Here is a 25,460-nt window from a genome sequence, read left to right as displayed (position 1 = left end):
CCCCTAGAGCTTTGGACTAAATTATGGCTGCTCGTTATATAATAGCTTTTGGGTTATTAAAATGGGTCATTTGAGAAGGTGTTTAAGAACCCACAAGAAGGCTAGAATCAGCATTTCAAAGCCAAAAAGAATAGGAGAGTTCACATTTTGGCCAAAGAGCTAAGACGACACTAGAAAGGTTTCTTCCAATCTTACTCCTGTGAGGCCGTAGAAAGTAATTTTGAAGCTTGCCCTGCCTGAAAATGAACACACCACCTTTACCAGAGGGGTGACCATCATGCCATCCAGTTCACATGACTGGTCAATCCGAAAGAGAAGTTACAAGGTAAAGAGCAACTGCATTTTATACAAGAAATCCAAACCTCACGTATCTGAACTGAAAGCGAATTATCAGTACGTATTTGTGTATTAGCTACCACCGAGGGGGGAAAATACAGCAGTATCCTAGTCAACTTACAAAAAACAAAGGAGTCAGCGCAGTATGGAAAATTCCAGAGAGATACGTGACATGAAAGCCCTGATTTTTTAAATTGAACTTCATACAAACGTAACATACCTACTGAATTCAGTTTAGCGTGTGACAAAGCTCTCCACATGTTCTCTCTAAACCGCAGCACCTTCCCAGCTGAATACACGGATTTAAGGGACTCCTGCACGCTCAGGAATACCTCTTCAGCTCCTTTTGGAGTATATGGCTGCGGTCATTCTGCTAGCACCTCTTTTTGGATAGGACCGTGCTGAGGCAGTGCTTTACAGTACCAAAGACCAGCAGTCCATATTTCACATAAGCTTGGATGTGCTCACACACGCACAGGCTCTACACATTAGGTAGATAACCAAAAAATCCCCAAGGCGGCACTCCCTCTTCTGCAGTGGCGTTAGGATCAGGCTACATCAGTTTTCTTGAACCGGCTTAGTCCGAACAGGAGTACAAACACGACTCTTGCTGTGCCTCTAACTGTGGTATATTAACCATCGGCAGTGCTGTTAATCTCCTGTGAGGAACTGAAATCCATTCACAAGATGCTCGACTGTTTCACAGAGCTTTTACTTCATCTAGTTTATGGTTATGTAGACTGTGGCAACACATAAAACCACATCTAATACTGCCTTACAGTGCATTAGCTTAACTTTAGTTGTGCTCTTAACATTGCTTTCAAAACGCGTCCACTCTTACAAACACCACATTTTCCACGCCATTAATCCCTAACCGATTGCTTATTATTAAACAAGAATCATCTTCCAGTGCTACTGTGTGCTCCGTTTCATTGCGGTCCAACAGCATAGCTCAGGATCGGGCCGAAACTGTAAGATGACTATAAACTGGAAGACCAGAAGACTTTTAGCACAGCACTGACTGTGCCAAAATACTCCTTCCAAATAATCTCCAGTTGACATGAAATGCAATGATTGGAGAAACCGAGTAGTACCTGAATAGTACCCATTTTCTCCCAGGAACCTAAGAGCAGCTAAAATGCTCTGCTGAGGAAAGCAGTGCCCAGCAGCTACGGGACTACATTGCTGTTTTCTGTATCAGCAGCTTTCAAAATATTTTCATACAGCAGGACACCTCTTGCATCTTCTTCCACCATAAGGATCTTTGTGTTTTTCGACCTTTAATCCCCCACCTTCCCTGCAGCAACAAAATGACAGGCTGAAATTGAAAGGTCTTCAGGACACATAAGAAAGGAAATACTTCTTCCCTGCAGCCCTACAAAACCTGCTTTAATTTCACTTTGCTCTCAGCTAACATGTTAAACACAATGGAGCAGGAAGTGAACTAAATAAAAAGGAAAAGTAAGGTGTATGCTATTTGATTAATGTGCTACATTAATTATTACAAAGCTTCGAGCAGAAAGGGCAGCATAAGCCCACGTTACATCAACACATTGAACAAGAGAGTCAAATTCACAGAAACTCAGAATTTGTGTAACGTGGAGTTCAAATTCAGAGAGCAATCCTGTGGGCAAATTCTGGAACAGATCGACCGACTCCCAGTTGTGCCTTCTCAATATATGATTATTTTTCTACTCAGCAGCCTCTCCAACTCCTTTGACAGGGCAATGACAAGATTTATCTCAACAGCTACGTGGCAATGTATTTTTTACATTTCACTTTTATATACATGATTACTGCCTTATTTTGAATAGGCATGATATAATCGGATCTTGTTTATCTACAATCTCCAGCACATTAGTTAAATCACCCATGAAGCCTGTCTATGCAATCCCTCTTTCTTAAGCAACAGGACACTGCAGAGTGTTTCTGAAGGAATGTAACATGCCTTCAAAGTGATGGCCTAAAGCTAGGTTACTAATAGTCGAAAAGGTGCCATAATTAGTCCCAAATGCATCTTCCAGGGTGCTTTACTGTTAGAAGAGAATCTCCCCAGATTCACGGGCTCCAGCTGTGCCAGCGTTTGCCGACTGTCATGTGAGTGTGAGCAGCAGCACCAAATCGGGTTTAGAATTCCACATTTCCTCAAATTGATGACATCTTCAAGGTACTTACTTTCAATTAAGCGCGCAGCATTTAAAACTTCAACTTATCATTTCACTCTGAGACACAGGACACTGGGATGAAACTCGGAAGCATAAACCGCTTGAGACTGCCACAACCAATTGTATTACAAATTAATGCACGGAAAGACATCAGATCAATTACTGCTCCATGTGGTTGCCTTTGCAAATCAACTCATTGAAATGGAACCCCTGTCGCAAGTTTGTACACTTTCCATATAGCATGAAAGGACTTAGATACTTTAAACTTATAAATGCAAATTGCCTGTGCCAAGATTATGCATTTTCTTACGAGGGTGAAAATATTTTCCCCACTTTTAACTTTGACATGCAAATATGTACTTGCTAAAACCTTGTTCTTATGCAAACAAGGCAGGTGGGAAATATTTTTACATGTCAAGAATATGTTCCAACTTGGTTTCTCACGCTCCCAGAATTACTTAAAGCTTCCTACTGTGCTCTCATTAATTGTACCTGTTCTGTGCTTACATGTATTTATATGGTATATTTTCCAAGATTATATAAAATACTCTAATTCATGCTTTAGTCTAGAATTAGCCTAAATTACAGTTTACACTTTTTGTCTCCTGGGGTGGTGCTCAGGCTGATTCTGGTTCATGCATGAGCAAATTATTTCTTAAATATGAATTGCAGAGAAAAAATAAACTCTTGTGGTTGCTTAGAAACCGCTACAGATACCCAGGTGACAGATGTAGTTTGTATTCCCAGATTAAAGGCCTAAGAATCTTTCACACCCTGAAATAACAGTGCTCCAGAATACTACCAAGGGTGTCCTGCGCCAAAGGCAGCAATGAATAACAGCCCAAACAAACCACCAAGAGCAACAAATGCAAGCTCAAGCACAGAGACCCACCGCAAGCATTCAACAAGTTGCTACAGAAATGGCTCCTGAGGGAGAGAGGTGACCAGCCAGGGCCAGAGGTAGCGATCGTTATCGACTGATGTCAAACACAAGGCAAACCCGACTCCATAGGAAAGGGCATCTGACATCCACTAAGATCTCTCAGTATACGTGACTAACGTGTAGCTATTCCTATCAGTGGAATGTCTGGTAATCTTCCTTCTGCTGTAACGTCATATGATCTTCATTTTACAGCAGGAAAAGTGAGTGCAGACTCTTTGATTTGCTCAAAATCAGACAGAACAGGAACTTGAGCCCAAGTATTATAGGGAAAAAATAACCAACCTGTGGTTTTCCCCTGAACCTTTCTTCTTCCTCCATCCACTGTGTCTTCACTTGGCAATTGTCTGAAGTAGCTCCGGTATGCTTCAATTACACAATTGCCTCCACCTAATTCCTAGTGAACGTGCCTACCAGACAACCAGAGAAAGCACTAAACGACATCTTTTGTTGGCACCCGGACCAGAAGAATATCCCTTATTCCCTCCTACTCCAGGCTGTGCTGCTTTCCCCCAATCTGGAACAGTTTCACTGAGCTTGCCTGCCTTTTTCAAGCTCCCTCCCCCAACCAACCCCTCTAGACAGCCTCTCCCTCTTTATTAATTCCTGCATCATGAAATGCTGCTTTATGCCTTGTCTGGTTTGAGCAGTAGAGGAGGAAAGAAATCTAATTCTGTATTTGTAACGAAATGCTCTACACAAGCTCATCATAATCTTTAGTTTCTTCCTTTCTACCTCCTCGGGCAGACTCCGATCAGGACAAAAGCCCGTGTAGCCAAGCAAAGCAAGGGGCATCTTTCTCCCCAGTTCTGCCATTGAAGTAGAAACACATTGAGCCTCAGCACAGGAAAGCATATTACCAGTCCACCCCAAAGAAAACATTTTTCAAAAGAAAAAATTACTTTCCAAAGACGGAAGTCGTTTCCTCCCTATTAGCGCGTTTGACTGAAATGTTTGTTTCTAGTGAATTAATTGTCTTGGGGTAGAAAAAGGATTTTCCTGTTCCTCCTCATGCTTTCGCACTGTTACTTGAAAATTGTACATTCGCACAGATCACGTTATCTTTTCCAATTGGTAACAGGTGTGAAATCTCTGATTCGGTATCCTGGGAAGGGCTCTTCAATGGAAACAAAAATTGGTCCCCCTTCGTGGCTTTTAGGTGGGATTCACCTAGCTGACCTGAGCTATCTTCAAAGTGGGTAATTAGCTGAAGTTGTCTGTTTCTAGAGTGATGAGGAAGGGAGGAAGAAAGAGAGAGAAAAAGAAAGGGAGGGAGGGAGGAAGAGAAAGCAAGAAGGAGAAAGGGAGAAGGGGCATGATTCATCTTACTCAAGACATGCGAGATGAAGCCGAGTGGAGATGCCTCCTCTTCATTCACCAGAGAAGGAATTTAATGATACCTTAATCACAAGCCCGGCTTTTAGAAGGTGAAAGTTAGGTGAATCCTACTTGCTAGTTCTGAATTAAAAAACTAGCATTTTCCGGAAAGGCAAACCTGCGTAGGGAGTGCTCCCTTCCCCTCCCGCGGCTCACAGGGTCCCAATGGCCTGTGTACGCTGGCACCATTGAGATAAGAGCATTTCTACGGAGTTCCCCATCACAGTCCCCACCCTCCAGCTCTCAAGGCAACAGAAATTCCAGGTATACGCATTCCTTTTTTACTCAGTAAAGACAAACTTAAGCACATACTGGTTAGTCTGCCAGACCGGTCTCTATTTCTTAAAACCTCTATGGGCACTGAGCATCCGGCTCTCTGGGGAAAGCACCCTAACCAAAATTGCTAGTTGAACTGAGGACTTTCCTGGAGGCTAGGTGTGGGGCACATCCAACAGCCAGGAGTGCAGCTGGGATCTCCTGGGTCTCAGAGTACTGCTGAAGATGTTATCCCTTCTCTGACTGCAAGAAAGGTTTAAATTCCTTTCCCTGAATGTCGCTCGCCTGTCCCCCGCTTCACAGGGTATGTACAATTTGGCAGCTAATTCAGAAGGGCTTTGAAATCAATATGATACCTGTACAAATTGGGCTAACCTGCTTCTAAAGGAATGCAGTTTGTGCCAGACATCACTGCTAGTGCTGTTTATAAGTATATTGATTAAATTAGGAGGCATACATATTCACTGACATATTCATACATATTCATTGACTCAAACAAGGGTACTGCATGTAATGTGGTATTTAAAGCAACATAATATCTGATCACAAACTGAATTAACAAGGAATGATTTTACTATATAATATTCTAATCTTCCTGCATTTTCAGCTTCATTACCTAAATAATTTGCTCTGTCATGTACCCTAAGTAATTTGAGCTGGCTGCAAATTACTTGCCTCTGAACACCTGCAGCTTACAAATGCTGCAATTCTACTAAACTGAAAGCTAGTGGCAGCACAGCTCTGCCCATGCCATTAATACACTACATTAAGTGACCATCTGTCCACTCATATATATTAAAAATACTTAAAGCCCGTGTACTTCTAAGGATGACAGCTGGTTGGTAGAAGTGTGAGGCATTTTTAGAACACACAGTAAGTGTTTTGATCAAGAGCTGATGGAATTTACCTGCCCACTCCTTGGGTGAAAGGTTTCTTTATTCTATATACAATCCCCACCATAACGGCATTCTGGCCACCAGCAGCACTGGAGAGTGCAATGATACAGCTGGTAACAAGTAGCTCCTGAGAAGAACTAACACAGCCGAGTATCCCAGAGATTTGTGCCTCACGGTTGGATTTTCTGGGGTCCAGTAAGGTTGAAATTCCAGCAGAAGCCTTCCCAGCACATGGGACATTCCTCACGTCTTCCTCCTCGCCTTTACAGATTCTCCTATCCATAGCTGAGCTCAGGCTGTGCAGTACCCTGCAGTGGAGTATTAGCGGGGTATCTTTCTGGGTATGTTTTTCAATTTTCATGAAACGTGTAGGAACACATCTTTGGGACGGTTGATGCTCTCGAGCTTGGCTGAAATGGTTTTGGAAATGAGGAGGATTGGGGTGATGGGCAGAAAACCAGACAAACACAAACAACCTCTCCAAGCCTTGTTTCCTTAGGAAATCATGCTAGTAATAAAATAAAATAAATACTGAGGTTATGCTGGTACAAATCCTTTGAAGTCTGTGGGTGTGATGGGTGGAGTAGAAACAAACGTGGCCACCAAAGTATTAATTAAAAGCAAAGTATGAGCAACACCTCAAACACAAGGCAGAAATGCTGCAATGCCAAGACTAGCTCTTTGGGCCTGAACACAGCTGGATCCCTCTTAGTAGGTCACTTGATAGTGTGCAGCACTCCATAATGCCAAAAACACTGGGCTTCAAAGAGCAGTAAAGGAGATGCATGATGAATAGTACGGAACAACCTGAGCACTTTTGGGGCTTGCAAAACTGACTTTTAGGAATAAATCTAAATTCTTTCAACCTCTGTTACTGATTTGGACACGTCGAAGGGAACGGTGCAGTAAGAGCTCATATTCTCAATGTCACGATCACTGATGTTTATTGTTTGACTTTAAGCCAAGAAATTGTACTTACACAAATTTTAATTTAAAGAACTAGAGCTTTGCTATTACATGAAGCACTGACTTTAATGAAGACACTTGAACACCTAATGAAACAAGGCTGAATGGAAAATGGTTTGGATTCTCTAATAGGCAAAAGTATTTCTGTGAAGTTGTTGTGGTGAGGCCTCTCTGTGTATTTTTAATGTTATATTCAAATAAAAAAATTGCCAAAAAACCTTAATAGACTATCATAATATTCTTAATTCTTATAAAGAAAGATTAAAACAAAAAGAAATCCCAACACAAACAATCTAGGACTTCTGCAAGTGTTTAGGAGCACAAACAAGCTAAAAATTGGATTTAGGGCTTTCAGAGAAACTCAGAGAGATGATGTTTGCTCCCCCTCCGTCATGTGTGCAACCCTAAGTGATTTTTATTTTTCTTCCGTTTAATAGTCTTATCTCTCTCCACTGTCTTGGCTTTATCCATCCAGAAATACTTGCATTCTTTTTTGACCCAGCACTGCAACTTGGTATCTCAACATTTGTATCACCAAGCAACCGAGAGATTTTTCCTTGTACTTTTGAGGAAAAAAGACCAGCAATCTAGTTTGCAGCTGAAAACTAGATGAATTGATTTCCCTCGTTGAAGGAATGCCAGGTAGAGACAACACTAGCTTGGGACTCTGGTCACATTATGAAACCATACCACAGACCAAACTATAATACCAAGCCACTGAACCACAAGCTTAGGCTCAAAATAACCAGCACTGCCACAGCCAGAACGCGTTCAGTTGCCCAGGAGCACAGAAAAGTAGTTCTTTGGAGAATCGATCTCTCGTTACTTCCCAGGGCATACAACTACCACCTTCCCAGTTTGTGAACTCTAGGGAGTTCCAAAAGCTCCAGCTTTGTTACTACTTTCATGAACTTAAAATCAAACACAAATCATGAAGATGGCTGAAATACACACCAAGGGGTGTACGCTGTAGCATGATAAAGAACAATGACACTAACTCGTTTGAGGAGAAGATAAAACCGAGAAAAACCAAAGCACCAACTGCATACAAATTCTGTCTTTTTTAGTGGAGGAGAAGATTCATTCATGAGATGCAACACACAGGCACTGTAACAAGACTTAGTAACCAAACTTTGTGGCAAAGAACAAGAATGGGGAAGGAACAAAGGGAAAAGTGTTGCTATGCAATGTCCTATGCATTTCAAAACCAAAGCATTTGAAGACTAGTTTGATTATTTCAATATGGTCAGAAGAAACCTCCAAATTTCATAAAACACCAGGTTTTTTTCCCTAATATTTTGACTTCTCACTTACCTTCTTGATGGCTCAGGTACCTATGAATAAACATTTCACCATTTTATTTGTCTCTTTTTCTCTGGCTGAAAATTAACAGTAGTTACACTGGCTATGATGAACACAGTTTGGAGCATAATTAATTAGAAGACTAAGCTAAACGTAATCCTTGTTAAATAAAGCAATTCAGAAAAACAGTTTTCACAAGAAAACACACTGACACTCCAATCACGTGACTCTAATGAAATATAATATAGTTTTAATCAAAGCTGTGAACTGCATGTCAAGAAATAGGTACTATAATCCTCGTTCTAGTGCTGATTTGTTGTGTGAATGGGGATGCTAGCTGGTGTTTCATTGTCTCGATCTACATAATCTCTACCTCTATCTACAGCTATCTTAGGTGACTGGTACTTACTGCCAAATCTTGGGTCCTGGTCCTATGACCCAAGAAATTAGTCAGCAGACCTCCAGAAAAAAAACATTGCACTGCTTAGATAAAAGTTGCCACAAAACTATATAATAGCACTGCTAGTTGTCTGAATTTTGTTACTTTCCTTTTTTAACTTTTAAAAAACAAAGCTTACAGGTTTAATTACACAGCTACAAAACATTGCCCTTGACAAAATTACACAAAATACAAGTTTTAGAAGCAGCATAGGTGTGAACTATTACAACAGTAACTGCCAGCACTGACTTTTTCTGCTCTGATTTGCTACTGCATTAATTCAGTAAGCAGCAAGTTAGTGCTTATGTCAATGCATACTGTATGTTTTTTACAGGATTCTAGAGTTCACTCAGGTTTTGACATCCCTAATTTCTTCCTACAGATAACCACCAACCTTGGGCATTCGTGAAGAGGAACACCTACAGCAGGTGCATAAGCACAGTTCTGCTATGATACAATCTATACCATGCCACTGTGCTGCTAGAACAAACCACTGCATGTTGTCTGTCCAAAAAAAAAAGTAGTGAGCTGATAGGTCAAGATGCATGTGCACTTTGAGGGAGAGAAAGTACTGTTGTACATGCAATCACACTGAGGCTTCTCGTAGTCTTTGCAACTTATTTTTCTCTTACATTGGGAAAGCAGATCTACACCGATTTCTCCTTCCTAGTGTCTGTATGTTGGTCTTTCATTTTGTAGTATTAACAAAGAGGAAAACAGAAAGTGAAATTTGCAGGAGAACATAATTCAGAATACATTTATTTGCTGGACCTAGCTTGACAATACTAAATGCATTCTCGCCTCTCCCACCAGAAAGAAACTTGTACTGAAAAGCCTAAATATATTTGTACTTCTGTCCAATTTCCCAATTCTTTGGAAGAAACTAATAAAGACTTGACTTTAATAACGAAAGTTTTTTAATAATGCAGTGTTTCAGAGTGAAAATCTAAATTACCTCTTTGCTAAATTACTCTGGTGTTCATTAAGGAAGGATCTTTTACTAGCTTTTTAGAGCAGTGGTAAAAGGGTACTTAGAGAGTCTTAGACTTCCTTTTATCCAATATAAAATCTCAGTCATTTGATTTTGTTAAGAAGCTATGTACATTTGTGCTATCCATTTGCAAAATTACATTTCAGTTCGATGGTCTCATTAGGCTACCCACTAGCACAAATCAAATGACACCTACAGTTACTAGATTAAAACAACCCAAACACCTGGGAAAGCTAATCACTTGCATCAGTGTCAAAATTATTAGCAATTTCAACTAAATTCATTAATAAGGTGACCAGCTCTTGAATCGTTAAGGGGACATTAGGTCAATGAGACTACAGCACCAGCTAACTGTGGAGAATGCTGCAATTTCATTCCTTCTCCTCATACGCACGGCGCTTTCAGATCAAGTATTAATAATTCCTGATACTACTCCTTAGAAGGTTGTCTGCCTAGCAACCCACCACCGTCACATGGTCTCTATCACAATGCACACACTTTCCTTTATACTTACTATTCGGCCAAGTCAAGTTCCACTTCGTAGTTCGTTCCCCCTGAGATAGCAAGTCACTTTGGAAAAAGGAATATGGAAGGAATGCAGAAGGGGTAACAAAGTGGGGGGGACCCAGTAGGGTAAGCGTCCCTTTAAACAAAACGTCTGCCATGATTCAGCTTTGTCCTGCCATTTTGCCAGGCTGCACACATTTTATTAAGGGTTTGGCTTCTGCAGCAATTGCAGGATGTATCACTGTGCATACAGAGCAATGGGACTTTGTACGATTAAGTTAAAGCCAGGCAAACACGGCTGGCGCAGGAGCCACTTCTTACGAAAGAGCTGCACTTTGATGAAAAACCACGCAAAACCTGAATTTACTTCCAGAAGAAAAAAGTTGCAGGAAACAAAAGTATTTCACCCAGACTAGAAACTCCATCATTCTGAACTGACTACATCTGCATTTTTAAGATATTTTCTTTTTCTTTTTGGCTGTACATGAACTTGATGTCATTAAAAAGGCTTCCTTTGATGCTGTATGCCAAGTAGAATCATTAGTTTCTCACAAAGGTGCGCTCTAAATGTCTAGTTTAAATTTTCATTTTCAGATGATTCATCTAAGTGATGAACAATAGCAACCAAAACCAACTTCAGAACTCTAAACAGTAAAAAGTCATTTAGCTGCACTCACTCATTTATTAACTCCCTCCAACACCTCCTTTCTGGATTCACATGGCAGTCAATACTGAGCATGAATTCTGCAACTCCTTCTGCAATACACCACTATTAGCAGCAAACCACAACCAGATTCCCTCAAACCTCTACAAAAGATGTTCTTCCAAAGCCTGTATCCTGCATCTTTCTAGCTGACATGGGGTCACTTTTTTTTATACAAGGATGCTTTCCATTGCCACTCTTTCTTCTATATACGTGTTGTTTTGTCACAGCTCCTCTTCAGAGGTCATTGGAGGATTAATGAAAGTGAGGGACACTCCAGAGGAAGCCGCATCCTCAGCCAGTGTAGCTTCAGCTACTCCCCTAGGTTTTGAAGGGGGGAAGCACAAAATAGCTTAATTATACCTACATTTCCTCCATTTAAAAGAAAATAGCACTAAAGTCCAAAAGCAATCAATAAGTTACAGCCGATCTATGTTTCCTGATACATACTGAAGACACTGAAAGTACAGACATTATCAAGAGCTTATAGCCTTTTTTGTGGTACGGGGTCAAATCTCTGCTGAACAAATAACCACTTTTTCCTCTCCAAGAAAGATGCTTCTTTCAGCCCTTACTCCATCTCAGAGGGAGCAATCTCAGCATATCTGTGGGATCAAGAGGAAGGCTACATCCCTTCTACAACAACTGCCTACAAGACAGCCTGGACAGTGAAAAACTGATGCAGAGTATAGTTTTGCCATCACTCTACCATAACACCGGGTTGCAACTTCTCTGAACACCTAATTATACTGCTTTGAAGAGCAGACCTACGCATTCTCCCCACATTGACCATTCGCTCAAGACAACCTGGGTAGTTTGCACATACGCTCGCCAGACCCTGCTACCGCAGACACCTGCGCACACTGCACTAAGTACGGCCACACGTGCTGCTTTCTAATGATGCTTTTCTCCTACCCGCTGCTTTTGCACCAGAATCTCCCATCACCTAGAATGGGCTTCACAAGGCATTTCCGTCGTACTTCAAACTGACACCCTTCCCCTTCTCTTGACCATTGACTGCATCACTCCAGTTTCCTGGTGACAGAACTTTTTCGTTGTAATCTTAGCGGTACTTTATTGGCTTGCATGAAGTTACACGACTGTCCTTTATCTCTGTGAAGCAGGTTGGGGCCGCCGAGCTGGGCAGGGACCAGGGGAAGCCGTGGGAGGGCGGCCAGCTCTGCCTGTCTGCAGTCCGGCATGCATTTTACTCCTCCTTCAGATGTTCTCTTGTAGAAGGGCACAAAAGGAAAACGCTATGACCTGTCCCCAAAAACTGCACCAGGAGGGAGAATATGCAGGATGACATCAGAGGAGATGGAAATTTTATAGGCTCTGGCTTACAACAAAATAAAACCACCATCAGTCTATCAGTCTCAAAAACACTCCTGCCAGAAAGTTGTTTTCCCCAACTTGTTCTTCAAACAATGTATTACAGTGTTGTCCCTCACTAACCATGCTCACGCCATCTCCCTGGAGTCGGTTCTGTTCCTGTGCCTCTTGATATCCTCATGATGTCTGTCTATACTGTCCTCAGCATCTGAAAATCATCTTCATTTCGTGACAAGGATGACGAAAGAAAAGAAAAAAAAATAATTTCCTGCAAAAATGTTTTAGAAAATTACAAGCTTGTGAAAAGAAAAGGTCTAGCAAAGCTCTTCCTTTGCCACAATTAGATTAGGTGCTACAACGTTCATTAAACCCTTTCTTTTGCCTAGTCATTTCATAGCATTTAATTTCCTGCCTCTCAGTGATTAAACCAACTGAAAGGTAGTAGATAAAGCAAGTTTGCTTGCTGTTTCAAACCGGTATATTAATGCTTTACACTTAAAAAGCTTTTAAAGTGTCTTCAGATGCTGATTAACAAACATTGTTCATAAACCCATGTCTGAGGTCAGACTGTGGCAGCAGATACGTGACTGAAACTTACTACAACAGCTCTATTGCAACGCTCTACACACGGGATACCTCCATTGCATACATTAAGGAAGCTTAAAGTTAAGCTTCACATATTTAAACACTAACAAAGTCTACTTAATGGCGGTCTTCAAAATGACAGTGGCCTCCTAATCTGCTGGAGATAAAGAAGTGCCAAGATTAATGATTACATAAGTGCATCGCAGAGCCCAGAAACAATAATCAGCTCTTCTGTTGTTATTTGTGTACAAAGGCTATTAGAGTCATCTGACATTCCAAAATCCAATTTAAAGTTGTTAAACCCCTTTCATGTACTTATTTGAGGTTGGAAAACCGAGAGGTTCGAAAAGGGAAAGGAAGGGACTGATTTCCTAATTCTTTTCCCCTGATTTTGCTCTAAGCCAAATCTCTCTAAGAAATGCAAAAAAAGCAGCTTTTAAACAATGCCTGGAGTAACCAATACTGCTGTTGAAGGAATAATACCAATAAAACCCTAAACCCTAACACGCTTAGATAGCAAATTTTAAAATAATGACTGCAAGCAAACCAAGTAACTATTCTATAGGAAAAGACCCCATTGAGTTGACGACATCAACTACACAACTCTGACAATAGTGGCCATCTTCAGCACATCAGCAGGGTGAGAAACCAAAGGTGCTCAGGAACCAGATCTCCATCTCAAGCTAGTAATGGACTCAGCGAGAACTCACTCTCTGGATTCACGTAGGCACAATATTGCTGGCAAGAGACCAGACCGCTCATTGCAAAATAAGGCAAATGTCAGGTCTGACTGTAGCCTCTCTAAATATTATACAATCAAGTCTTTTTCCACAAAAATCCTTTAAAATTCAAAACAACCCTCTTTTTGTTTCTGACAGAAGACTGAAAAGCAAGTTTAGAAACAAAATGAACAAATTGGTCTTCTACCGGTTCCTACATTGGTCCTTTGCCTCCACAGAGGATGCAGAGACTGGGACAGGGAAAGAGGCGGCTGCGTGCCTGCCCTCTCCAGCTGATCAATGAGTCGTGCCTCCCCGCGCCAGGCCAACTGCAGAAGCCGGACAGCCCGGCAGCCGGGAGCTTCATCAGCAGCCACGTGTGCAGCGGGTAAACTGGCACACTGCACATCGCGCTTGCCTCTCAGGGGAGCCGTCAATTACAATCCCATTTGTAGCACAAATTGCTGCAGCCCTGCATGCAGAATTCCCCGCTGGCTCCAAAATTCACAGAAAGGGCAGCTGAGCAGGCTCCGGCTCTCAGACAGGCGGGTGTGCATGGCAGACCGAGCTGCGGACCAACCGCTGCAACTTGATCTTGTGGGTGATGAGCTGGGCCTTGTGCTGAAATGGCAGCTACAGCAGCCACCGCCCTTCGGGGGAAAGGACCAGCCTGGGAGCAAGCAGCCTCTGGAGACCACAGGCCCCACTCCCTCAGCTCGGTGGGGACTTTCTCTCCTTGTATCGAGAGGCGAGGTGACAGCTGTGATTCAAGCTACTGAAGGTAATCACAAGAATATGTGTAAAGGAAGGGCAAGATGCTGACTGTCACAACTGAGCTGACGTTAGCAGCAGATCTGAGGCAGCCTTTCTCCTGCCCTGTTGTGATACTGGTAGTAAACCAGCCTCGGTTTCTTCTACAGCGGAACAGAGCCATTACGGACTATGCGCACAAGTTTCTCCTTTATGGCTGCGAAGTGATTTTCTAGTGTTCCCTAAGGTAAAGTCAATTAAGTGATAACTGCATCTGTGCAGAGAGTATTCAAAATGCTAATATCCCCACCCAGATAAGTCTTCAACTTTGCCTGCTTATTTATCGTCAACTCTTAGAAATTATTGCCATGAACGCTCCAGTGCCTTCACTCATTATCTTTGCGATCCTGCTTCCTCCTAACAAAAAGGCAAAAAGTACAACACATAAGAGGTGTACCACTCTGACCACACTGGGGACGAAAATGATACAAGCAAAGAAGTACCAGCTGATCTACTGGCATATTTTGCTGGTCTCAAAGTTGTTCAGCTTTTCGTCTAACCTGTAGAGGTAAGAAAATCTGCTATGCCATCAGAGGCTCACATACTCTAGAAATAACAGCAGTTTGCATCATGAATTATCTAACATGATTTACCACTCAGGGAAAAGAAAAGCTGTCATGTTTGGTGTTTTGCCATTTGGCCATCAGACTCTAAAATTTTAATGTTTGTTATCTTTGCAATGGAGGTTTCGGGCGCTCGGCTCTAAGATGGCTTCCGTACCTCAACATGGGATGACTCACGTTACCTAAGTCTCTGGCAACACGTGTTCAATGTGTCTCCCATGTTTTTAAATGAACCCCCACACACACTGAAGCTGAAAACCCCAGTACTGAAAACGAAGGAACCTGACGTGCTGACTTACCATCAACATTTATATGAATGCCTTAATACTTTATTACTTGTGTTTATGAAAATCTCAAAATTGCAGAATAGCCACCAAAAAAAACCCAAACAGAGAACACTGACATTTTTCAAATCAGTCTGAAAGTACAATAAGGAGAAGACAGTCCTGCGTCCCACAGAACCGGGCAGAATACATGCATTGGGTAGAATATGAGTACGAATAGGAGATTACAGAATAAAATGATTGAGTCAACTGTTCCTAAATGCATTTGACCCATTAAAAGGAAAAAACCCAACTTGCTTCACATGGTTAATGCTAGATTCTAAAGGCCAAATCACCCCAAAAGGTAGAAGCTGGCAAGTTGTGAGTAGATTTGATTTGTGTTTCCTCAAATAACAGAGGCTTGATAAGAGTTAAGAGGAAATAATAGAAACAGCACCTGTATTATTGTAATAATTTTATCCAATGACAATCCAAAGCATTTAACGAGCTAGGCTTCATCACTTTGTCAGGACAAGAAAACCACCTTGTAACCAGAACTGAAAGAAGCCATACAGTAAGTTACCAAGAATGACGAACATAATGTCTCAACCCTTTCAAGACGGTCTTTACCCATCATTCTTATCGATGTTTCTTTCTCTGCTTGTGCTCTGCACGCACCAGAAAATAGACCAGAACGAAGGCCAGGCAACTCCATATCTGTACCATTTTGACACTGCACTATTTTAAAAGGCTGACACACAGAGTCAGTTACTATACCATCCTTGATAAAGACCCAAAACGTTTAACCAGAACTCCCCCATTCCTACTCTCAGAAGAATACTTGCAGCATAACTTTGATTATCCAAAGCTCTCAGGGGACAAATGGAAGCAGAGATAAGCGGGGGAGCAGCCAGAGGTCTTCTGAGAATAATGGAAGTGGTGAAAGGAGAGGAAGCAAACTCCACAAAGAGGAACTGTTGGCTCAGCTCAGCCCTAAAATTTCCCTATTCCTGAATGGAGCATTCCTAAGTAAAATAAGCTTCTCTAAGCAAGCATTCCAAATGATTGTAAAAAACATTTGACAGAGTTTAGATTTATTGTTCGTTTTGGTACTTGACTCTCCAGAGACAGACAGTTGTTCTTACTGTAGCAATTTATTAACCAGTGGTACAGCTGTAACCGCGCTCCTGACAGCGTCTCAATGGTTAACGAGCGGCCAGATTCTTTCCAAATCTGTGTTTCCCAAAGTATTGTTTGGAAAACACCGCTAGAAAACGTTCCAAACCGAAGAAAAACTACAAACAGATATATCACAAGCCTTAGCATCAGGGCAGAACATCCACGTAGAAGAAATCTGTTTGGGGAGTTGCGGGTGCTTTACACAGAAAGTATAAGTTTTTATTTATATTATTGCAGCACAAGTTAATGCCAATTAAGTAGGAGAGTCACTTTGGATTTAGCACAGAACCTGGCCCAGGGCACTGGCACACAGAATAGAAATAAATACTAATCATGCTTGCTCACACTGAGAGGATTAGATAACTACAGACGTAGGAAATTAAAACCACAACAAGATGACCCCACGCTCATGATTTCCCTGTTGTACCAGATCAGTCAATATGAATAATCGACAATGTAAATTGAAATCCTCAGATAAAAATAATGGTTTTACTGCTTTATTTCTCTTCACTTGCAAATAAATTGAGTTGACTATATCTGACAATGCCATGGTTTAATATGCTAAACACACTATCTCCTTTAACAATGCCTGGAATAGAAACAAGCTGCTGAGCCAGATCCTCAAGGGGTGAAAATCAACATTGCTACACTGACTTCAGTGGAAGCACATTGATCCCCACCAGCTAAAGCTTTGGGCCCTAGTGGGCAATTAGGTTTCTATTATATGCTAATTTAAATAATGTACCACAGAACATTTGCTGTACAATAAAGCAAGTCTACATTCTTCTGTGGAGAAGGACAAGCGTTTGCTGTGGCGTGATGAGAGTTACAGGTTCTGGTTTCAAAGAGCAGGATGAAGTTTCGGTATAAACTACTCCTCATAATAACATTTTTAAACCTGATATTACTCATACTATACTTCTTTAGGAAGCCTATAATTATTTGGTAAGTTCTTACCAACGTCTAGTCTAGAACATAATTGCTAACACTGCCTCCTTCAAAGGAACTAGCGACTATGTTAAAATCTGGGTTTTGTTAGGTTCCTACTACATGAAGTGGCTGTGCTGTAACGTTACAATCTGTATTCAGTGGCGGAGGAAAACCAAACTGATTTATGCCCCAATCTTGAGCCTTTGAGCAAGGTCTGAACAAAAAAAACGAATACAACAATCCCACACACATTTCTTTGGAGGCTTCCGAGATGGCCAGGTTGGAACAGGGACTGCGGCTGCAGCTCACGCAGGCCAGAGTGTTTTTGCAGCCAACATTCACGGCACTGAGGACCATCTGCAACACCCTCTCACGCTCCCCGCGAGGCCTCACGCTCCAGCCAGAAGACAAAAGAGCAGAAAAGCGGGGGGACAGGGTTCAGCCACAAAGACAGCAAAAAAGATTTGCAGGGAGTCATAGAGCAGTTCAGGTGAAAAGGTATCATCCCCGTGTAAAAAAATGTTAACGGCAGTTAAAGAAAATGCTTTGTTCTCTTCTGTAGTAATTTCTTAAGTACAAGAACTCCTTCTTTCAGTCTCCTCTTAAATGTCACTGGCACCCTTCTTCCTGCCTCAGTCATCAACAACCAAGTTATTAGCATGCCAAGGTCCCTACTTAAAGTTTTCTCGACCTCTGATGTAGTCAGGATGAGGGCATCATTCCACACTTACAGGTTCTCCTACGTTGCAGTCCTTCAAGTCAAGCAGCAGGAGTCAATACATACTCTGTTTTGAAAGCTGAAAGCACACCTCGGCACAGCAATTTGGAAAATCTCCGAACACCACTTTTGAGAGCGGGATCAGCAAAACAGGGGTTTTCCCCATAGGTATGACTCCGACAGGAAAGTCATAGCAGAAAGCTCCTGGAGATAACACTCCACCTAAAGACTAACAAACATGCTCACAATTCCAATTTGTCTTGTTTTCTATGGAACCACTCATGGCAGAAAGGCAAAGTACTGTGGGCTCACCACAGGCTAAAGTGGTGTAAGGTGAGATGTGGCGTTAAGCTGCAACACTTAAATAATGCGATTCCCTTTATAAACGTACTTATCCCAGTAATGGTGCTCTTCCCTGGTGGCATTTGTAACTCCTCAGAAATAGTTTAATTTCCAACAGAAAAAGCTTATATAGAGTCAAGCATTTTTTAATGATAGCAGCCACACAAGAAAAACTTGCCACGCAGGGAAGGTCTGAACTGTCACCACAGTAGGAACTCATGCAAAGCTTCCCCTGCACGCGGGACTTGTCAGTCACCGTGCTTTGCGTAGGCTCTACAGACCCGGGGAAAATTCAAAGCATGCAATGTGCACTCAAAAGAAAGAAGAAACTAGAACTGATTCTGGTTAGGGTTTTGATTTTGTTTACGTGCCCGACAGGGAAAGGAGAGTACAGAACTCGACCCCAGTAACTCCACAAGCATTTTAGCCAGCAGAAATCTCCAGTCATTGAACGGAGCTGGCTTCCTCTCCCCCTCTCCCCCGCTTCTCCTGGCACCTGTACAGCTGCACTGCGAGAGCCAAATGAGGGAACGACTCAGGTTGAAACTGTTCTTTGGGGGATTAACTTTAACCTGAATCAGTTTCCTGACTTAATTCCCCATGTGACTGCAGAGATGCTGCTTGTGCTCGCACAAGGGAGGGGTGCATTTATTTGGCAATGCCAGCTTATGGGAGGTTAAAATACTCCCAGTACTAAACTGTTAGTCTGCTAAATCGGTACAAGGACATCTGGGGTAGCAGGCAGACGGACAAGGAACACAGGGTTGGTTTTCTAAGAAACAGAATAGTCTATGAATAAGTCATTGGTTTCTATGTCCAACATTGCTGTGAAACTTTAAGCAAGTCACTTACTTGATGTGTCAATTCCTCAGCTGTGAAATGAGGACAACGCTTTCTTACATCACCAAAGTGTTGTAAGTTGAAAATTAATGACTGAGGTACCTGGACACTCTGGTGCTGAGGGCCAAGTCAGTACGTAGCTACAAGAGTGGAGTGATTAGTGACAGGGAGGGGCTAAGGAATCAACGTATTATTTTTGGTGGACTATTTCCTTAGAGGATAAACGAGAGTAACTGCTACTTACTTGATTGCAAGGAATTGAAAGAGCTCTCTGTAGCTCCCTCATGGGTGGACACCTGAACAATTAAACAGCTATGACCTAATTTTAGTCAGAAATCTTATGTCACAAGGAATTTACAGGGAGGTGTCTTCTGTATGTGCAAAAATAATTGCACTGCGGAAGGATAGTTGACCAATGTGTTAGTATAGCTGTACAACATTTAGGGGTAGACAGTGTCCCATTCTCCTTCCTCATATTCCCAATCCCCAAATTTCTGACCATAAGAGATACAGCTGCGTGACACAAAATATCATAGGACTAGGACTGAAAAAAATTCTGTGAACACACTGCTTCTAGCATCAGAACACTGGGGTCAGTTTAAGGCAAAGTTTACAGAAACATACGGTGGCAGGTAACGTTACAATCAAATCTCACCTTCTGTGTGATAGAAACGATGGAATATCACCCGGGGGGACTGTACAATGCCCATACACACCACTGATACTCGAAGGCACTTCTTTTTAAAATGCCATTATTATGCACATAGAGCCACGTCACAAGGGTTGTGCGTGTGAGCCAGGGCAAGTCGTGTACCTATCACGGTTATGTGTGCATCTAACTTCTGCAAGATGCGTAGGTCTCGCTGAACATACCAGGAGTTAAATGATTAAATAGCTTTATGGAGCTGGACACATCCCTTTCTGTAATCCACTTTATACCTGTAGAACATTAGGATTGGAGGCTTCCTATCTGGGAGGATCCATTAAATACCATCTTGTGCTTGGATACATCAATAGGAATAGAAGCCACATAAATACTTAAACAGGTAAATAGCATTTCAAGTCTTTCTGAACTTATTATGTCTCAAGAGCTTATTATGTCCCTGCTAGATTAGAGAGCACATATTAAAAAAACAAGTACAAACATAAGGAAAATAAGAATCCACCAAGGAAAGCTTTAAAGTTGAAATACCAACCTGAGGATTTTAGCTCCTGCCTTATGATTTTGAGACATCGGGCTGACTGTTCTAAAAATCCCTGGAAAGGGATAACACTGAAATTCCCCTTCCTCAGTCCTCTATGCCAGGGGATCAGCCCTAAATAATCATTATTACGAAGTTGTATCAGTGCATTAAAAAAAAAGTGTCGGTAGAAAGCAAAAATCCTGCACACTCTGGATTTGCACTGAAGACCAGCGAAATACAAGGCAGGCTGAAAGCTCTGCAGCCAGTCTGGCAGTTTGCAATTAAATTGCCAGGAATGCATAAGCGTTATTGGCCTTCCAAAGCAGATCCTTGCAGTTTTATGGGCAGAGAGTTAAGCACCCTGTAAATTGTACCCAAGACTCAAACCCTCAGTATTGCATCTGCTTTTGTTCAACATTTTATTTTCTCAAGTCTTGTGGTTAGGCAATGAAATGCGAATCTGTTGATTCCTGGCTATGACACAGGCTTCTTGTGTGGCCCAAGCCAACTCTCTGAAGCTATACTTCAGTCCCCTACTTGTGAAACAGGTAAAACACATCCCTCAGTGATGTTTTATGCATAAATTAACTTGTGGAAGCCAGTTTTTCAGAGAGTTCACTAATTAACATTATAGACAACCCTATAGATAAAAGAGATTGTCAGAGGGCTCTGTCTGGCAACCCTGGCCCAGGGAAAGAGCGCATTCCAGAAGTGATGGTAGAATCTGCATACAATTCCAGAAAACCAAGTTTACTGAATTCCACAAGGTTATTTTTTAAGAACGTGTACTTCTTGGTAACTTATCATAAGGGCATATCCTACATTTAGTTTCATTTGGAACGACATGCCACCATCAGTTTTCAGCACAATTTATATGTATTATCTTGACAAAATTTTACTGGAAAAATTCCAAAGCATTTAGTAAGCTTAGAACAAAGAGTTTAACGTTGGACACCCTGTTTTCCAGAAATATAAGTTCTTGTGCTTACACACTGCCTAGTATCTAGCTTGTGCTTAGAACATGGAATAAAGTCCACAAACAACTTTGTTTTCTAGTTTCCATACACCAGTACAATATCCAAGCACAAAACTCAAGTACAAAACAAATTAATAAAATACAGTTTTCATACAAGGATGACCAGAAATAGACTAGAAAGAGGACCGAACGTTACTAATCCTTTTGCCTACCCTGACAAAAGAGACTAAACCATGAATCCTGGCACTTCCCCCCCCCCTTTAAATAGTATAGGATATGACTTGACAGATCTACAGTCCTCATTTTAACATGATTTACTTCACCTAAAAGTATCAAGCCTTTTAAGCTCATCTCATTTTCAAACACGCATCAATTCAAATAGTCAATACTGAAAGACACAAACAAGATAAAGCTTTTACTAAGTCTGCAATTACGGTTTTCAGAAGCCACTGAAAAGTGACTGTACAAGTAGGAGCTGAAATATGCTTTCAAACAACAGCTGAACTTCTGTCATAAGTTACTGCCTAGCCCACATACCAAATATTTCTGGTTTTCTTTGAAACACAGCAGCTTACTGATTACAGGAACTAAATAATAATTTCTGCCTTTGATTTTAAGACCATAATCCCGTACTGGAAAATGGATTTGTCACCGTTGCTGCGCACCAGTGAATTCACTTGCTTCGTTTCAAATTTAACGTGTTTGTTACTGTCTCACTCTAAGACAAATAGCTGAGCAGTAAGAGCAGCCGATGACAATCCTCAGAACACAGGTAACAAACTATAATGTTTGAGTTTCTCAGTCAAAGCTCAGGTGAACTTCATCTTTGTCTTGTATTTGCTCACAGGTGATGTAATGAATCCATCAAAAGCTCTGTTGCAACATTAATGACATTCAAAATCAGCATGCACAAAAATTGTCATTAAGTTTATTTAAAAAAATAAATTGCCTATGATTTCATGACCAACTAATCAACACCATCACCTTTCTAAAACATACATTCAACTCCACGTTGTGCACAGTGTTACATAAGGGAGGAGGGCCTGTCTGCACCTTCACACTTCCCTCCCAGACTAGACAACACAGAGCTAAGACATGAGCTGGGCTTCCCCCATGCCTTCATACGCTCCTATGGCTGGGACTTTGCCATCACCACGCTTCAGTGGAGTTCCAGCCTGCCTACATCTTAGTCCCATCAAGCCTAGTTTAGCATCTTTACACAGAAAAGAACGTGATTCCATTACAATACGGCAACTTGTAAGTATTTGGCATCACTTTTTTATGTCAGGGCGGGGAGAAGTGCTCCTTGCCATAAGAAACTAGACATGCCACTGCTAAATTAGACTATCCATTTTTTGAATATATACTATTAGGGCACTAAAGTAGCATTTTGCTAGTGACGGTGCAGCTCTGAATCCTCCCAGTAAGGCAACAACACTAACCTTTCAAACCATTCAGCTATTTTGCACTTTTCTCAGTGAGCTTAACGATGGGGAACTTCTGGATCGATACACTTTTACATTGCAAGTGGAGGCAGCAGCAAAGAGCCAAATACCTATTCCAGGCAGAAACTACAGTCATAACCCAGAATAACAGGCAGATAGATAGATCTCTCATGTGCGTGACTGCCCGAGCGAGAGGAGTTGGAAAACAAGCACTACCAAACTGGGTTGTAATGTTCATCTTTACCGTTAAAATTTAAAGTCTTCCCAAAACTGAAGAGAGCAGTTTAATGGAGCCTGTGCAAACAAAGGATTACTAGACCCTTATCTGATACCAGCGATCCTCCGGAATTAGGTGTTACCCAGGAAGAGCAGTGGGAAGGTACAGGGCTTGCCACTCCTAGGTGGTACCTGTCTTATATACATTCCCACGGTTTTTCACATTGCCAGAGAAGAAAAATAAACCACGCAAGGCCAGCAGTAGTTCTCTGAGAAAGCCGTGAAAAAGCAGCTGCGGCTCGTACCATCTGGTGCAGTGGGGGAACGACCTTCCCCTTTCACCAACCTAGCCCGAACACACAAGAACGCTGTAGTGGCCCTGCGGTAGGAGGGTGCCAGGCTGGGAGGGGGAAGGCTGATGGCAGCTCCCCCAAAGAGGCAGGAACGATCAAGGGAAACGTGATGACTCACACTATATGATTTATTGCCAGGCACTGTTCCCAAATGTGTTAATAAAGTTGCAGCCAAACAAATACACATCCCTTAGGTCTTGTCTTTGTTCCAGCACGGCCAAGACAATCGAGTATTATTTTCAAGTAAAACAAGGGTGAGATTCTAGACAATATTCTTACCACAATTAATATTTATGTTTCACCGTTCTACTTCACAGCATTGCCAACCCTCAAGTATTTAATAAAAAAAAAGTAGAAAACAAGAAAGAAGCAAGTATACACATGGACACAGAAAGTCATAAGATTTTTAACAAATAAGTTTGAGCTGTTCTGTTTGGTTTCTAGTTTATCTTCGGTAACTTCAGGGGTAAAAGACAACAGACAGAAGCACTCCATAATCACCACACTGAACTGAAGCAAGATGCCAATACAAAATGAGTTAATTTGGTGTCAGGTAGCAAATGGCTTCAAGAGTTCATAGCAAAGCTCTTCTCGGAGGTCTTCTGGAAACTGAGAAACAGAAGGGAGAGGAGAGCGGCCAAAGAATTGTTTGAATCGAAACATTTGCTTCAATTAGCGGTGAAGCTCTGGGGAAGTAGTGATCAAGCACCCAAAAAACCTGTGATGGGTTTCTATAAGCAGCCCGCTCAGGTTTCACATATCAGCTAGTGACAAAGAAATATATTTCCATATAGCGCGATCACTGTGCAAGCAGATGCTCCTTTTAGCTTTAATTAGCAGTGAAAGAGAAGCTATATTCACACTTTGACTTCCGATATAGCTTTGACTCGTGAGAGGCACAATAGCTAAATATGATCTGCCTGGCGGCGTACGAGTTTCACAGGGCAGTTCTGTGAGGGAGAGAAACGATGGAGCTGTTTGACGGGCAAGGAAGTACAAAGGAATGATGCAGTTTGCAGGATACGTTTTCCTGGCTGCTACCCACAAGTAGTTTCTGAATTGAGTCTGGAGATTCCTTTGTTTCAAAAGCTAGATAAGCCATGGGTTAGATGCACAATATATTTCCAAGCTATATCCATGAGTAAAACCACCAAGAATATTTTTAAGTGATAGCTGAGAATCAGCTATAGCCATCTGTTTCTCACTTCACTGTAATTCTGGTTTTGTATACCTCATATGTGATTTAGACGATGCCTACCATGTTTTGTAAAACAACTTGTTTAAGAGTAATTCCATACAGCTTTCTTGCCTCATGCTAGCTCGTTGTGAGAAACTCAAATTTACTAGGCAATCTATGAGCAAGGCAGAGGCTTCACTGACACCTTCCTAAAATCTAGCCTATGGTTGATTTGTTATTAATCATGCTGATAATCGGAACAGTTTGTAGGTATATAGGGAACTCATCGTACAAAATGAAACATTTTAGATACTGCAGCAGCTTGGCATGGTAATTCCACATCTCCTTCCTCCAACATTGCAAAGCTGAGAGCAGGAGTTTCTCTCCAAGTAAAAGAACAAGCAAGAACAAATTAAGTTCCCTGAGTGTGCCAATGAGTGTCTGCTGGTGTCCCTGGCACCGACTGCCAAAAGGTGGTAATAAAGTCAGAAATGCTCTGGGGGTGGGGGGCAGGGAACATGGCTTTAGAGACCAGACATGAATTTTGGGAGATGGAAAGACAATTAAAGCCCATCTGGAGACATGGTTTCTTCCAGTTGGCACGACCCTCTGGTGTGCTTGGAACTATTCCAGAAGGCTGCTGAAGGAACAAAGATCTCTTGAAGAACTGAGCATGCAGCGTTAGAAAGGTAAAGCACAGGGGTGTCCTAGAGGGCTCTGTCTTTCATTCTCTCATGATGATCTGAAACAGCTAGCTATAAAGGCCCTAAAACGTATAGTTGTGTTGTTACCCCTCACTACACTGATAAAGAGATTAAATAAGGCACTGGCAGTTTGCTTTCAAAAGAGGGTGAAAGAAGAACAGAAGAAAGTGAATTAGAGATGAAGAACGTTAACATGAAGGAGAAGAAATGAAAGTAATGAAATGAA

General features: G+C 41.7%; 1 protein-coding gene across 3 annotated transcripts in view; it reads right to left on the bottom strand.

Annotated features, from left to right (window-relative positions):
• RORA (RAR related orphan receptor A) overlaps nucleotides 1-25,460 on the bottom strand; it is a 376,296-nt gene that overhangs the window by 28,283 nt on the left and 322,553 nt on the right. The window lies entirely within an intron of this gene.

This window comes from Balearica regulorum, chromosome 12 (assembly GCF_011004875.1).
Source record: "Balearica regulorum gibbericeps isolate bBalReg1 chromosome 12, bBalReg1.pri, whole genome shotgun sequence".
NCBI classification, from domain to species: domain Eukaryota; kingdom Metazoa; phylum Chordata; class Aves; order Gruiformes; family Gruidae; genus Balearica; species Balearica regulorum.
Note: the sequence above shows the minus strand (reverse complement) of the source record. Positions and strands in the feature narration are given on the sequence as shown.